The sequence below is a fragment of the Mesoplodon densirostris genome, chromosome 1 (assembly GCF_025265405.1).
Source record: "Mesoplodon densirostris isolate mMesDen1 chromosome 1, mMesDen1 primary haplotype, whole genome shotgun sequence".
Taxonomy (NCBI): domain Eukaryota; kingdom Metazoa; phylum Chordata; class Mammalia; order Artiodactyla; family Ziphiidae; genus Mesoplodon; species Mesoplodon densirostris.
In genome coordinates, this window is record NC_082661.1 from 16,804,767 (window position 1) to 16,821,911 (window position 17,145).

At 50.8% G+C, this 17,145-nt stretch overlaps 1 protein-coding gene across 2 annotated transcripts in view; it reads left to right on the forward strand.

The window, feature by feature from the left end:
- The first annotated feature begins 12,838 nt into the window (after positions 1 to 12,838).
- AFAP1L2 (actin filament associated protein 1 like 2) overlaps positions 12,839 to 17,145 on the forward strand; it is a 38,109-nt gene continuing 33,802 nt past the window's right edge. For both annotated transcript variants that reach the window (XM_060100488.1, XM_060100540.1), the window contains exon 1: positions 12,839 to 12,952. The gene's annotated coding sequence lies outside the window, so the exon portion shown is untranslated. The remainder of the gene's footprint in view (positions 12,953 to 17,145) is intronic.

Genomic DNA, 17,145 nt, shown 5'->3' on the forward strand with positions numbered 1-17,145 from the left:
GCTGCAAATACAGCTGGGTAAAAGGGTTTCCCAAAGAGAAATTGGGTACAAATAAGAAGGGCAAGTAGATGCTGGGGAAGGGGGAAAAACAGCAGATAGGATCCACTGCACACGCTCATGGGTTGTCCCTTCTGAGGCAACATTTTTTTTTTTTGCGGTACGCGGGCCTCTCACTGCTGTGGCCTCTCCCGTTGCGGAGCACAGGATCCAGATGCGCAGGCTCAGCGGCCATGGCTCACGGGCCCAGCCACTCCGCGGCATGTGGTATCTTCCCTGACCGGGGCATGAACCCGTGTCCTTTGCATCGGCAGTCGGACTCTCAATCACTGCGCCACCAGGGAAGCCCTGAGGCAACGTTTTTAATGGTGGTGTGCTCTTTGCCCGTAGGAACGTTGCCTGAGTTGCTATCAAGGCAGGTAGGGCGAGTGGTGCTGCAGGGTCAGGGGTTAGATGGGCAGAGGGTGGAAAAGAAGCCCAGGACCTGGTAGCCACGTCTCAATTCACAGCCTGCCATTGACTCTCGTTCTGCACATGTGTATCTGGTATGGAGACCTGGGTTGGGGAGCTACAGGAAGCTTGGAAAACCTGCACTTATTTATTTTCAACATTCTGTGTTTCTAGGAAGGTGGTTCCTCAGAGGGGCTTAACCCGAATTCCACCCCAGTTACCTCGGCTGTCCTTGTGCCAGGACACAGTGTAGCAGTCCTGCAAAAACCAAACAGGCATATTTCCAATCACTTTTTTGAAACTGTTCTACTAAAATTACAATGTATATGTGTGTGGGAGTGTGTGTTTATGGAGGGTCTTCCATATCCATCTTCTAGGAGAGATTTAGGTTTTATTTAGCAGCTAACATTTACCTTAGTGTATGTACTTTATGGGATTATTTTGTGATCTTTACACCAGTCTTACGAAGTTGGTACTGTTATTAACCCCATTTTACAAATGAGGAAACTGGAGCACAGAGAAGTGAATTCAGCTCTCCAAGGCCACACAGCCTGTATGTGGTAAAGCCAAGGGTGAGCCACGATTTGGAACTAAGATTTAAGCAAAGGAAATTTGGTTTTTTAAATAATTTATTTATTTATGTATTTATTTAGGCTGCATTGAGTCTTCGTTGTTGTGTGCGGGCTTTCTCTAGTTGCCGTGAGCGGGGGCTACTCTTCGTTGCAGTATGTGGGCTTCTCAATCCGGTGGCTTCTCTTGTTGTGGAGCACAGGCTCTAGGCGCGCGGGCTTCAGTAGTTGCGGCACGTGGGCTCAGTAGTTGTGGCTCGTGGGCTCTAGAGTGCAGACTCAGTAGTTGTGGTGCATGGGCTTACTTGCTCCGCGGCATGTGGGATCTTCCTCGACCAGGGATTGAACCCGTGTCCCCTGCATTGGCAGGCGGATTCTCAACCACTGCGCCACCAGGGAAGTCCCTAAGCAGTGGGAATTTAGAATCTTGTACAGGGGGGAAGGGCATGAAGGACACTGCTTTCTCTGGACCAGGAACCCAGGGCAAAAGGTACACAACTCCCACCCCCAACCTGCCCAGGACATTCCAGCAGTTCAGAGGCAGTGTGAGGGCAGGGGCGAGAAACTCCAGGTTCCAGCAGCCACCAGGGTCCAGGCCAGACAAGGAGGCTGGGGGGCTAGGAGGCCTTTGTCCTCTAGCCCAGCTTCCTTGGAGCCCCAAGGAAGGGCTCTTGCCTGTGTGGGCCATGGGGGCATTGAATCAGGCTGGGGGTAGCCTGCTGCCGGCTGACTCCAAGGTCAAGGGGGTCGTGGTTTTAGATTGCCAGGGCTGATTTTGACCTTCGCGTTGGAGGCCTGAACAGGATGAAGGGGCCCCACTGGCACATCAGCCCAGTGGTGTGTCATTACTTTTGCCAACTGCCGGAAAGAAACAGGAAATCTGAACAGTACAGTGATTGTTGTTTCTTTCCATACATTTTTAGTTTGTGTCCTTTTTGTCTAATACAAATAGCAAGTGAATAAGAACAAACCTAAATTTGCAGCCCAAACCGAAAGCATACCAGCCCCTCAGCAGTGTCTTCTCTTCATGTCATAACTCACTGCTCTTTTGTGTTGAGGAAAAGGGGAGGGTGTAAAGCAGGAATGAAAAATTTCCCAGAACCTCTCCACCGAGAGATAACCACTGCTATTTTCCAGCCTTCTTTTTTTTTTTTTTCTGTGAGACACAGTACTTCCCAAACTTCCAAAGTGAACTTGAGTGACCCCTGACAGCCTCTTGTTCAGAGACTGAAATGGTTTGTGCCAGCTGCTGTGGGACTTGCCATGCGGGGAGCCACCCAGCTGAACCTCTGCGCCTCCCACCCGCATAACTGAGTCTGAATGAAGCCACTCTTCTGGCAGATTGCATTTAAGGAATGTCCTAACTGAGCCCGGGGACAAAGGCCCCCTGGGCCCCAAAGCCTCTTTGTCTGGCCTGGACCCTGGTGGCTGCTGGAACCTGGGGTGCCTCGCTCCGGCCCTCCTGCGCCGCCCCTTGACCTGCTGGAGTGCCCTGGGGGTCGAGCTCCTTTGGCCCTGGGTTCCTGGTCTCCAGGGGAACGGCCACCTCCATGCCCCTCCCACCTGCACCCTTGAGTAAGTTCTCCCACCAGAGTCTTGCCCAGGTGTGAGATATGTCCGCTGCTAGGGGCTGCCTCTGGATGGTCCTTCCAGAGCTGTTAGCTGTGGGGACCTGAACTGTGGTCTGTAACTGGTGAGCCCCCTGCCCCAGCCTACTGGACAGACCAGCCCCTGGCCTGTCTTGTAATCCTTTTATTACAAAACAATTCAGGCGGAGCCTTCCTTAGGCCGTGTGTGCGTGCGTGTGTGTGTGTGTGTGTGCGCGCGCGCGTGTGCGTGTGCGTGTGTAAGCCTTATGCTCAGCAGATGTTTTCCAAGCACTGACTTTTGAGCAAAGCACTGTTTAAGCACAGTGGGGGAAAACAAACCAGAAGATGTGGTCCCTACCTCCACAGAGCCTTCAACTTCACTAGGGACCAAGGACTTGCATTCATGGGACAAATAGAAAATAAAGATGGGAGAATCACCAAGTAATAGTCCCTGTGCTGTTGGACCGGATGGACAGGTGATGCTTCTGGGCAGGCTGAGGCAGAGAGAAAGTGGCCCTTGGCAGGCACCTGGCCTCTCTTCCTCGCTGTGCTTGGTTTGATGTCTTTGGTGGTTACTATGTGAATTTCTGAGAGGCCCTGTCTGAGCGGCTCTGGTTCCAGTTGGCTTCGTAGCTGGGGTTGGAATTCTGCTCTTGGGGAGGTTTGTTCCATCTGAGAGGTCACCAGCGAGCAGCTCGAGTTGTTTTTCCAGTAGTGCAGCCACAGCAAAGCATCTGTCCATCTCTTCAAGCCCGCACAGATGATCTGGGAATACAGACGGCGGCCTCTTCTTGGGGATGTGTTTTAAGTGATGAGACTCCAAGATAGGTGAGAAAAAGCAGATCTTGCAAAAAGGATGACAAACTGACCTTGAAGGTCAGACTCAGCGGGGAGAAGCGCAGTCACAGCGCTGGTAAATGGAGCACAGCCCTCTCCCCCTCGCCATTTCTTGGAGATGGAGATAAAGAAAAACTCCTGGAGTATTTATTCTGGAGAAAGTTATTTACATTTCTGGCTCAGTCTCCTGAGGTCCAAGCAGACGGGATCAATGACAGCCCACCGGAGGAGTAGCCTGCAAACCTTTTGGGTGCTGATTACCAGTGATAAGAGCTCCCAGTTGTTTAAGCAGGACAAAGAACTGAGTTCAGTGGTGTGTAAACACAGAGACATCTTGGTTCTTGCCTTCCACACCCTCACTGTCCAGAAGGGAAAAGATGTTAGGAGGAAAAAAAAGATATTTTCAAATGTATCTGATTTGATATGACCAGCATGAACCTAGAAAGTTCTCCATGTGAAATCAGAATTGAGTTATATAGCAGCACTATGGAAATTTGTTTTTTAAGGACTCATAAGTAATTGTATAAAGTAAAAAGACTTTTCATTAAGCAATCATCACACCTTTATCTCTGTGGTTCATCACCTTGGCTGCATAGTAGAATCACCTGGGAAGCTTTGAAAACTCCTGAGGACCAGACCACACCCAGAGCAATTACAGCAGGAGCTCTGGGGGTGGACCCAGGCATCAGGAATTTTTTTTAAGTCCCCAGTTGATTCCAATGTGCAGCCTTTGCTGAGAATCACTGCTTTGTCTTTTGTATGCATGGCCCTGAGTGGTCTTCCATTCGGTGTCCTGAAAGCAGGGGTGCCCTTGAAAGTCAGCAGGAGGGTGCCTTCAAGAGCATGAGAAACTGGTGTGAGGACACAGGAACCTGCTGTGTCTGTGCAGAAGCACCCAGCAGAGAAGAGATCTCTTAATATATGGAGACATATGGGCTTCCTCCAGCCATAGGATGGAATACTACACAGCAATCAAAAGGAGCAAACTTCTCATACATGGAACAACAATGGACGAATCTCAAATGCCTTATGTTCAATAAAAGGAGCCAGACTCCAAGGGTTCTGCAGGTTGCCCGGGCCTGGAAGTAGAGAAGGGGTCACCTGCAGAAGGGCACAAAGGCACTTTTTGGGTGATGGAATTGTTCTGTATCTTAATTGTGGTGGTAGTTGCCACAGCTGAGTGTGTTTGTCAAAACACTAGATTTTTATACAGCAAAAACAGAGGATGTTGCTGTATGTAAGTTATAGCCCAATTAAAAAATTATTTTTGTTTAAAAAACCCCACTTCCTCATTAATGATGAAGGGACAAACAGAATGTGGTATATCCATACAAGGGAACATTATTCAGCCGTAAGAAGGAATGAAATACCATACATGCTACAGCATGGATGAACCTGGAAATCATGATGCATTGTGAAAGAAGCCACACTCAAAAGGCTACATGTTATATGATTCCATTTACATGAAATATTCAGAACTGGCAAATCTACAGAGTCAGAAAGCAGCTTTGTGGTTGCCGCAAATCTGGGGGAGGAAAGAATGGAGAGCAACAACCTAATGAGTTTATGTTTCAGGTGATGAAAAAGTTCTGGAACTAGGTAGTGGTGGTGATGGTTGCATGGCATTGTAACACTGAGTTGTAAGCTTTAAAGTGGCTAAAGTGGTAAATTAATGTAAAGTTATGTGTGTATTACCACCATAAAAAAGAAAGAAAGAAACCCACTTCCTATCAGCTTGCCTGGCACATACCCATCGGTACATCGGGTACTTGGTAAAGGCTGACTTGGCATTTGGCACTTTTAGAGAAAGGGGGATTGGGCCTCCTAGAAGTGGGGGGAGGTCTCCTTTTAGGTGGAGTAAAGGGGCGTGTTTTCCCAAAGCTCATTCTTGAAAACTTGACGGTTCTCTATGACCAGGATGAATCTACTGGCATTTTCTGCTCTTCATTGCAGCCCACCTGATGCTGTTGCTTGTCACAGAAACTTTCACCAGCTTCATAACTTTGGTTGGTCCCCAGCAGTCGGGTTCATGCAAATAATATGCCCTGTGGCTCAATGTTCGGAACCCCGTTGGGGCAGGGAGGGGGATGTATGTCTTTATACTTAAAAGAACAGGTCTGCTTAGTTTCACGTTTGGAAGGAAAATCACCCTCAATCACGGGTCTTCAGCAAACGCAGCTGAATAAATAAAACTGTGTGTAAAACAGCAGGGGAATCACGAGAAGCAGCTTTTTTGGCATGTTGGGAAGACATTTATGGTTGGGAACCTAGTGACCAAAAAGCAGGACTGCCTCGGGATGAGAAAAACTGGGGGAGGAGGTCATCTGGACGCAGAGCTTTGCCGGGGCTGAGGGCGATGAATCGAGCAGTTGACCCGTCCAGCTCTGCGTGGGCCTTGCAAGTCCTGAACAAGAATCTTATTGATGATTTGTCAGCCCGTGAGCAGACAACTCTGAACTTTAACAGAGCCCGGATGGAAAGCCTGCACAAGGGCCTACAGTTTCCACGATGAACAGCACACTTATTTTTCCCTCCCTCCACTGGAGGATGAGGAAGAGACCAAAATGAGCAATGTGGGGGTGATGGGGGAAGGGAATTGGGACGAGTGTGTTCCAGAGCCTCGGTGAAATGGCCACATTCCTCCCAGGGATGGCCCGTCCCTCCGAGCTCTAAGGGCTTTAAAATGTCACCAGGGTTGGCGCAAATTGGGGCTGTGCTTTTCTTGTTATTTCCAAGAGCCTGAGCTCTCGGTTTCCCCTGCTTTTCCAAAGTTTGCTTCACGCCACTTGGCTTTGATGAAAGGCCTACATGAATACCTGCTTGCGCTACCTGAAATCCATCCAAAGAGGAGTTTCATTTTTCCAGAAAAAGACAGTAGCTGCTTCACTTTATGCCTTTTCGGGTTACGAAAGTTTTCACAGGAACGCTCTCCTTTGGGATAGCGGAGGAACCTGTAGCTGGACCCCAGGGGGTACGATGGCAGGAGCATCACTGGCCTTGCTGTGCTTAGCGCCTTGTCAGAGGCCCAAACCTATGAAGGCTGACCCTTGTCCAGAAAGGGCTCAGGCCTAGCCCAGAATACAGACCTGGCACAGAGTGAGACAACTGGGACCAACTGAACTTGACAGTGAGGAATCTAGGGAAGAGCTGGGAAGAGAGCTGAGTGTCCTCGGTCATGGGTGCGGCTTTGTGGAGTCGGGGCCTGGATGGAGCTTGAAGGATGATGTGGATCCAGAGAGGAAGGGAAATTACCTCTGGGTTTCATGACTCCCTCTGGTTCCCGGTCCTGCGTTTCTTCAACCCTGGTGCGTACCCTTCACCTAACTCAGCTGTTTTAGAGGAAAAGGAGGGTATCTGCTTCCTCAGCACTCCCCATCTTCCCATCTTTCCCATCGGCCTAGCCCATCAGTTCCCCAGCAGCAGGGACCACAGATGCCCAGTTAACTGCAGTGTCCTCAGGCCTGTGTGTCTGATGGTATTCTGCAGCTCTCAGCCACCCATGGGCATCTTCTCTTACAGTCTCCACATCTAATGGCCCATGGCTGCTACCTGTCACATGTCTCAAGTCCAACCCCTCCATCCCATCCCCTGCCACCTTGGGAAGCAGAGGCCATGATCCAGGTCAACCTCTCTGACTTCCCCAGGGTGGTCGGCAGACAGCACGTACTTGGACTTGTTCACAGTTGGACTTGAACCCCAGTGCCACTATTAACGGTAGATGTGACTGAGTTAGGTTGTAACCCAGGCTCAGGAGCCCATTCCCCCTGCTGTGCACTTGCAGAGTGCTTGGGAGAATTGCAGGTGGTGGGGTGCAGCGCCCTGCATGGCCCCAGCCGCTGTGATTGGGTGACAGCCTCATCTTCCTCAGCTGAGCTAATGCAGTCATCTCACTGGCCTCCCTGCCTCCCCTTCCCGTCCCCTGGTCCCCTTCCATCGTCCTCCCCACAGCTGGCAGAGCTAGCCTGCTTGAAGAGCAGCATAGCATGGCCTCCTCCACTGCATTGCCCAGAAGCCCTGCAGGATGAGGCACGAACTCCCTAGCAAAGCAAATAAAGCCCTAATGATCCGCCCACAGGATCTAAGTCTGCAGTTCTGTCCGCAGAGCCCGCTTTCTCTCCTTCAAGGCCCACCCACCCTGCCCCCATGCTCTGGGTGCCCTGATACACAGAGCTACTCGTGGCTTCTCAGACACCCCGTGTGCTTTCAGCATCTGAGTCCTCTTCTGAGCATCGTTCCCTTTTCCTGAAACGCCTCTGCCTCTTCCTGGTGAGCTCCTCTTCATCCTGCATGGCCAGCTTATAAATTCCTCTCCCTGATAACCCCAAAGTTTGTCTCTTTCCCTGGTGCATTCCTGATCCTTGGAGATGTCCCTGGATCACTTCTATCCTGCGTATTCCCTGGTGCCCTATTTCCAGGCATGGGGCTCCTGGAAGTGCAAGGGACCCCATCAGGGTCACCTTTGTCTCCCCAGAGCCGGGCATTGATGCTTTTCATCCTTTGGCTTGGTATGTATTTGCTCACATAAAAATAAACAAGGTTGTTTTCCAGGAATCAGGCAGCTTTTGGGAATAGCTGAGGATGTGGAAGCAAGAGTCACTTAAAGTTCTCGTGCTTTTTTCTTTCTTTGTTAGCAGAAGTAGCAGCAGTAACAGCTCAGTGGAGTTCAGAAGGTCAGGAAAAATGCAGCTTGAGATCCTGGTTGTTTTGCAAGGCCCTTTCACTTTCCTTATCCACTGTAGCTGAGTTCAAACCTCAGAGTCATTTATCCTTTGTTTTCCCCCAGTTTGACTTCTTTTTTTTTTTTTGCGGTACGCGGGCCTCTCACTGCTGTGGCCTCTCCCGTTGCGGAGCACAGGCTCCGGACGCGCAGGCTCAGCGACCATGGCTCACGGGCCCAGCCGCTCCGCGGCACGTGGGACCTTCCCGGACCGGTGCACGATCCCGTGTCCCCTGCATCAGTAGGCGGACTCTCAACCACTGCGAAGCCCTTTTTTTTTTAAAAAATATTTTCTAGTGTCTCTCTCTTTTTTTTTTTTTTGCGGTACGCAGGCCTCTCACTGCTGTGGCCTCTCCCGTTGCGGAGCACAGGCTCCGGACGTGCAGGTTCAGCTGCCATGGCTCACAGGCCTAGCCGCTCTGCAGCATGTGGGATCTTCCCGGACCGGGGCACAAACCCACGTCCCCTGCATCGGCAGGCGGACTCTCAACCTCTGCGCCACCAGGGAAGCCCTAGTGTCTCGTTTTAATTCACTTGTTTCTTTTTTTTTTAATTTTTATGTATTTATTTTTGGCTGCGTTGGGTCTTCGTTGCTGTGTGTGAGCGGCGAGCAGGGGCTACTCTTCATTGCGGTGCGCGGGCTTCTCATTGAGGTGGCTTCTCGTTGCGGAGCACGGGCTCTAGGTGCGTGGGCTTCAGTAGTTGTGGCACATGGGCTCAGTAGTTGTGGCTCGCAGGCTCTAGAGCACAGGCTCAGTAGTTGTGGCACACAGGCTTAGTTGCTCCGCAGCATGTGGGATCTTCCCGGACCAGGGCTCGAACCCGTGTCCCCCACATTGGCAGGCGGATTCTTAACCACTGCGCCACCAGGGAAGTCCCCCAGTTTGGCTTCTTTAAGCTCATTGCTTTCAGCCTGTTGAGTTTCTGCAGCCAACTGGAAACTCATGAATAACTGTTCAAAATCAAACAAAACCAAACAAAAAACAACCTAAGGTCTTACTCTACGAGAGCCTCTTCCCAGAAACCTTCCAGCCTTAAACCTCTCTGTCTGGTATCAGCTGCGTGACTCTTGACTCTTTGGTGGTGCGCCCTGGTGTGTTAATCACTTCACCTGTGCTCGTCTTGTCCTGCCAGCAAGCCTGCAAAAGGCAGGAGCCACGCCATCCAGGTCTCCTTTCCAGTTTCCCAGTAAGTTGAGGCTGAGGGCCCAGCTGAGTGCCGGGCGTACTGTGAGGTCTCGCTGGATGCCGATTCGGGGGGCTCTGGGAGCTTTTGCTGGTGCTCTTTCAAAATTCACTCTGTTAAGAGTTTAATCAATTTTAAGTAAACTGGGCAGAAGCCACTGACCTCTTGGAGATTCCATGGGGTGTTCTTCTCAATACCCAAGGACGGGGCAGGAGACTCTGCTGTTGGTCCATGGCTCTTTCCCAAGCAGAACTACCTAATGTGGCTTCTTTCTTGCCTTGCCTTGGCTATCACTTACCATCTGCTCATCTCTTCTCGGGCAGAGATGAGGGCATCTTCCATCCGACCTCTAGGCACACGGGCCAACAGGTATCACATGTAGCGTTTGGGCCGTTGGCTATGTGAAGGTGTCTTTTACCTTCACTTGGCTTTTGACAAGCCAGAGGGGAAGTGACACATAGACTTCTGTGGGACCCGCTTGATTCTTTTTATTTATTTATTTATTTATTTTTTGCGGTAGGCGGGCCTCTCACTGTTGTGGCCTCTCCCGTTGCGGAGCACAGGCTCCGGACACGCAGGCTCAGCGGCCATGGCTCACGGGCCCAGCCGCTCCGTGGCATGTGGGATCTTCCCGGACCGGGGCACGAACCCGTGTCCCCTGCATCGGCAGGCGGACCCTGATCCACTGTGCCACCAGGGAAGCCCAGGGAGCCGCTTGATTCTTCATCCTTTACCAGGACACTGAAGAAGGAGAGAGGAGGTTTCTCTCTGCAGTGTTCTCAAACCTTCTCCCTGCAGGGAGAGAGTGCTCTGATCTATGGCAGGCAGCACCCGCTCATCTGAGCGAGCTGGCTATTTGATCTGACAGCCACACGCGCTGGTACTGTTGTCACTGCTTTCTTCCGAAATAAGCATCCTCATTCCCCTTTCCCTTCCTCCAGCTCTCTCCCAGTCAGTGGCAATATTCATTCCAGGGAGTTTGGTTTTTCAGGAATGGAGTCAGAGGCTACTACCCCAATAAGAACCAAGGGGGTGTTTGAACAGAAATAGGACACTGGGCTCTCCCTTAGAACCAGGGGATCATAAGGGCTTCGATAATGAGGGGGTTAGGGGATAGTCAGGGGCTCTGGTTCAGTTCTGGGGCGCCAGGCCTTTGGGAGATGCTGGAAGAAGGCCCTACATGGAGGCATCAGGTGGGGTGTTGTCAAGAGCTCAGCCTTGGAGTCAGGCAGCAAACCCAACTCTCTGTCATGGGCCATGTGGGCCGTTATGGGTCTTCTCTGGGCCACCAGGTCCACATCTGCAAAATGGGCATAATGTTGCTTACCTCCTAGAGTTCTTGTGAGCTAGTAGGTACCTAATAACCTTATTCATTCATTTATTCATTATTTCCATAAACATTCATTCAACACTTATAACAGTGTGAGGTGCCAAAGAGGCAAGACAGGTGCGGTTCTGACTTTCATTGAGCTAACAGACTAGACCAGGATGAGAAAGACAAAAAAACACATTAAAAATGAGCAAATAAAGAAAACTGTTATTTCATTCATTGTTGATATTGCTCATTTTAAAATCTTATTTTAAAAATACTGTGTATTCAAAAAAATATTGTATATTCATATTGCTAGTCAGTTGTGATTAGGGCTATGGAAGCAGGAGATAGATGCTGAGTTAGAAAGTGATAAGAAATATCTAGTTTGGAGAAGGTGGTCAGGGAAGGCTGCTCTGAGGAGGTGACCTTCCTGTCCTTCCTCTCCCTTACATGGTAGGGTAGGGAACGTTACAGTGCAAGGTTTTGTTTTTTCTCTGAAGAGGAGCTTAGAGACGAATGCTACTGGTGGAGAATAAGAAATAACTAATGATGTCACAGGATGGGAGGAGACGATGATGACAAAGCTCTTTGTGTGGTTAGCATAGCATTTCACAAGCATGGTTGTGAAGAGCTTCACAGATTTTGTCTTTTACACCAACCTTGTGTGATGGGCAGGGGGCCTACACAGTGTTCTCCACTTTACAGATGAGGGAATGAGCTTGGAGAGATCGTGTGACCGCTCAGAGTTCCAGCTGCAGGGGGTGGAGGGCGGCTCTGGGCGTCTTGGCTGCTGTCTTGGAAGGAGGGCCCTCAGGCGTGGCCCCTAGCCTTACATTTAGACCCAATGCTTCTCAGCGTTGGCTGCATATTAGAATCACCTGAGGAGGTTTAAGACCTAATAACTCCTGGGTCTCACTCCCAGAGATTCTGATATCATCACTCTGGGTGCGGCTTAGACATCAGGAGTTTTAAAATCTCTCCGGGTGATTCCAGTGCAGCCAGGCTTGGAAAGCACCGTTTAGACCCTCAAGGAGCCGCTGCCATTAATGAGCATGTTCTGGAGGGCCAGCTGGGCAGGGAGCGCCAAGGTGAGGACCCCACCAGGGTATGCCGCATCCTGTTCTTAATAGAGATTTAGGTCATTAAGAATAATAACAACAGCAGTGATGGGGAAGGCCCTGCACCTAGACTGTCGCCCGCTGCACTGATGTTTCTGCAATGTGCTTCCAGCTAGAAATTGGCCAGGGCTTCTATAACGGTGGCCCTTGAGAGAGGCGTATTTGACAACTCGATCCGAGGCACCACAGCCCTTAACCAGCTCGGGAGTGATGCTGGCCTAGTGGCAAATTGAGGTGGCTCAGTCACTGAAGAATCTCAGGGAAAGGTTTTGTTTGTCCAAGTGTGGCTTTTTTTTTTTTTTTTTTTTTTTTTTGCGTTACGTGGGCCTCTCACTGCTGTGGCCTCTCCCGTTGCGGAGCACAGGCTCCGGACGCGCAGGCTCAGTGGCCATGGCTCACGGGCCCAGCCGCTCCGCGGCATGTGGGATCCTCCCAGACCGGGGCACGAACCCGCGTCCCCTGCATCGGCAGGCGGAGTCTCAACTGCTGCGCCACCAGGGAAGCCCCAAGTGTGGCTTTTGATAGGTTGTCCATATTCCTGCGGGGACAGGATAATCACTGTTTCATCCCCCTGAAGTGACTCCGTTTCCCCATCCTTGGGGAAAGGATTAACACCTGGGTCAACCACAGCATTTCTTTTGATGGTTGTGGGTCTGATCTGTGTTCAAGTTCCCCAGACCCTGAGCTGTTTTGATTGACCTTTATTGAGGAATAAAATCCTGTTTCCAGATTCTCACAGCCCGATAGGCTTGATTGGGCCACCTTGGCCACCGTCACTCCAGCAAATGGTAGCCTCGCAGCTTTGGCCAAGGTTGTCCATCTCGAAGCCAAGGGCCTGTTGGCCTCTCCCCAGTGACGCTGGCCCTGGGAATTGCACCTATTGGCTGGGCCCCCCATGTGCTGCCTGGCCAGGGTGGCCTCACCCTGGACCCCTCCCCTCGAGACCAGAGGGTCCGTCATGGGATGCTGTGGGATTGGAGGTGTGTCTGAGCTGGGCCTTTGGAGAGAAGGCAGCTGCTATAAGGGATTCTTCTGTTTTCTCTCTCTAGCCCTGGAGCAGCTGCTGACAGAGCTGGATGACTTCCTCAGGATTCTTGACCAAGAGAACCTGAGCAGCACAGCTGTGGTGAAGAAGAGTGGCCTGGCCGAGCTCCTCCGGCTTTACACCAAAAGCAGCAGTGAGTGTGGCCGGGGCCTCAGTACAGAGGTCCCCGTGGAAGCAGGACGATGGTTGTACGTGTATTAGAGCTGCCATAATGACACCCCACAGACCGGGTTGAACAACAGAAACTCACTTTCTCACAGTTCTGGAGGCCAAAAATCAGGGTTGGTTCCTTCGGAGGCCTCTCTCCTTGGCATGTAGCTGGTCCCCTTCTCCCTGGGTCTTTACACCGTCTCTCCTCTGTGTGAATGGCGGTGTCCAAATTTCCTCTTCCTATGAGGACACCATTCATACTGGATCAGGGCCCGCCCCAGTGGCCTCATTTAATGTTAATTATGTCTTTAAAGACAACTTTCTCCAAATACAGTCCCTTCTGAGGTATTCAGGGTTAGGACTTAGTTCATGCATTTTGAGGGGGACATCGTTCAGCCCGTAACAATAGTGCGAGAGTGATGGGACGTGTATGGCCACCCCAGGAGTTTCTGAACACTCAACACAGTAGCCCACGGAGAGCACTTTTCCTTATGGTTGAAAGTAGAGAAGGGATAATAAACTGGTATAATAATAGCTAATGCTTAATTGAGCACTTCCCACCTGCACATGTATTGCTCGGGCTTCATCTTCAAGACACCCCTGTGAGGTTGGTGCTGCTATTACAGATGAGGAAACTGAGGCCTGGAGAGTGTAAATAACTTGCCCAGTGTCATACAGCCCCAGGGAAAACAGGAAAACATTGTTTTAAGACTTCGTAAATCACAGAACTGTGAGTTCATTGGTTTTCTATCTTCTTAATTGAGCTAGATTTTGTATCCAATCAAGTACACAGATCTTCAGGAGTCAGTTCAGTGATTTTTTTTTTTTTTTTTTTTGCGGTACACGGGCCTCTCACTGCTGTGGCCTCTCCCGTTGCGGAGCACAGGCTCCGGACGCACAGGCCCAGCGCCCGTGGCTCACGGGCCCAGCCACTCCGCAGCATGTGGGATCTTCCCGGACCGGGGCACGAACCCGTGTCCCCTGCATCGGCAGGCGGACTCTCAACCACTGCGCCACCAGGGAAGCCCAGTTCAGTGAGTTTTGACAGCTGTATGCACCTGTGTACCCACCACCCAAACTAAGACATAGAACATCTCTGTCATCCCAGAAAATTCGCTCTTGCCCCTTCCCAGGGCAAGAATTCCTCCCTATCCCCACCCCAAGGCAACCATTTTTCAGATTTCTACCACCATTGATTAGCATTGCCCATTCTGGAGCTTCATATCAATGGAATTGGATGGTTTGTGCTTTGGGTCTGGCCCCTATCACTCCGTGCTGTGGACTGTATCAATAGTCCTTCTATGGCTGAATGGTATTATTCCCTTCTGCGCATACACTGCACTCTGCTCGTCCATTCACTTGCTGATGGACATTTGGGTTGTTTGCAGAGTTGGGCTAGTGTGAATAACAAGGCTGCTTTGAACAGTCTTGTACAAGTCTTCTCGTGGACATATGGTTTCATTTCTAGCACAGCTTTTTTTTTTTTTTTAAAAAGAAAAACCTTGTGAAGTCATAACAGTTTAGTCGAGTTTATTTTTATATCGGATGTTTGAGAATTGAAAGTGATATTTTGGGGACAGTAAGGGACAGTAAGAGGACATCTAATCCATCTGTCTCACAGCAGGAATAGCCCAGATCCTTGCCAGGGAGGGAAGTGCACCTGCTTTGGCCATCACAGTCAGGAACTCCTCCCTGACGTCCAGCCTGTGTCCACTGGGCTACATTTCAAAGTCCCTTTTCCTTTTTATTTTTTGTTCCCTGTGGAATTAGTGCCTATTGTTTGAATATCAGAGAAGTCATAAAGCTGAAGCATGTTGCTGTATGCCCGGCAGCCTTCTCTTCTGTCGGAATAATCTGGCTCCCTTCGCCTTTCATCAGAGGGGTTTTCCGGCAGCCCCTTCATTGCCTTTGAGCTCTACAGGCTCCTCCTAGCTTTACAGTGAGCGTCTGCTGACCTGCCTTGACATCAAAGGTGGGATGAGCAGATGGGAAATCCCCATTACAAAGCAGGTAACTTACAGAGGGATGAATCACTCCACAGAAGGACTCATCAGTGGAATTCTTTAAAGAGCACACTCCCAGGCCATTTCGATGTGCTCCAACTTGAGAATGTTTAATGATAAAGAACACCTTTGTTGGGAATTGAGAAACACCCCCGTGATGGCGTCTGACCCCTGGTTCTTGGTTCTCACCACTCCATCTGAGCTCTGGGTGTGGGGTCCCCTTTGTGGTTTAGTGTGGCTTCCTGTAGGGTGACCTCTGTTTCACCCTTGATGTGTGTATGTTCTGCACTCATAAAGTCAGGCCTTCCCCACCCTTGGTCTCTGCAGCTTGTAGGGCTGCAGGAGCTGCTGAGAACAGGTCGGGGGCTCCCCGGTGTGAATCGCCCCCAGTGCACACCCAGACCACCGATACATGCACATAGCCGTACCGAGGCCTTTGGCTGTCACTTCCGTTCTCCAGGTCAGTGCCCACGGATGAACAGCCACTGTTTTCGAACTTCCCCTTCTGGTCCTCTTTGCACCCCCTCAGAGGGCAGAGTGGTTATAACAGCAGCGGACACTTTTTGTGCTTGGAGCTTAATGAATGAAATGACTTGGATTATGTCATCTTACCCCGTCCCAAGGCAGTGAGGGAGCTGTTGTCCCCATCTTACCAACAAGGGAACTGAGCTTTGGAAAGTTACTTTAGGCACGTGGCCATGCGTGGCAGAGTCCAGGCCAGCAGACCTAACCATTATGCTCCCCTCCTCCCTCCACGGTCCAGATGAGTCTGCACCAGGTTAACGGTGCTGCACAGGATAGAATCCAAAGCCCCTTAAATGGAAAGCGTTGGTCATGTTCTCTCAGCTTCCCATGCCTGCCTCACTGTGTATCTTCCAGAAAATTAACTCAGCCTGATGGGGCTTATAGGTGGAGGCAGGATGATCATTTCAAGATAGGCTGTGGTCTCCACTGGCTGAGCTGTTGTTTACTTCTGCACACTGGGGGCAGAGCATGAGTGTGTGTGTGTGTGTGTGTGTGTGTGTGTGCACTTTTCAAATGGAATTGTCCATTTTCTGATCTTCAGTGTATTGCTGAATTTTCCACTCTCTTTGCCTTTTGTCTAGGTGGTAAGGTAAAGGCATGGATTGAGGTCTGTTTATTGGGGGCCCGATATTTTTTCCTGTCTTAACCTTGAGGGCCCCCCAGTACCCTGCTCAGAGACTCTGGGAACATTTCAGGGGCTGCCCCTGTGATGGGAAATGCTTCAAACGTTCAGTCTATGCAGCTGTAGTAGAGAGGGTCCGGGCCCCTCCTCCCCACCCCTTGCCACCACCCTCTTCAGACAAGGGTCGTTCCCCCAGGATCCGCACACTTGCTCAAAGCACGATGAGCTCTCCCTTCCGCCGTACCTATCGCTGTTGTCCTTTCCCACGTACCCGTGCGACTACCCAATCTGGGTCTGCCCCCCTCCCCCTCCCTCCCCCGCCCCCAATCTGGTGGGTTCACAACAGCAGAGACAATGTCTGTTTTGCTCTCTGCTGTATTCCCAGCACCTAGTACAGTGCTGGTGCTCAGTGCACTCCTGAAAATGAATGAGAGAAGGATGGAAAGTCTCCAACCCAAGGCTGCTGCTTCCCAGACCTGGGGCAGCTCATCAGGCTTCTCTTTCCAGGGCCAAGTTCACAGGATTGCAGATGGTCCTGGGAGCCTCTTACTTACCAACTGGATGGTAGTGGATTAGCAACACTGAGGATCAACACCTAGTCAAGTATGGCCTGCAGAGTGTCCAAGGAGGGAGACGCAGCCTCGGGACACGGCCAGTGCCCGCTTTCTCTGCAATTTACAAATCCCCATCTTGGGGGGGAGCACCTGCTCAGAATCTAACAGTTAAAACAATAACAACAGGGCTTCCCTGGTGGCGCAGTGGTTGAGAGTCCGACTGCCGATGCAGGGGACACGGGTTCGTGCCCCGGTCCGGGAGGATCCCACATGCCGCGGAGCGGCTGGGCCTGTGAGCCATGGCCGCTGAGCCTGCGCGTCCAGAGCCTGTGCTCCGCAACGGGAGATGCCACAACAGTGAGAGGCCTGCGTACCTGAAAAACAAAAACAAAAACAAAAAAACAATAACAACAATATCTTGCCTTTTCTTTTCTTTTGTACGGGAGTGTGGGCTTAGTTAACAGTATGAAAG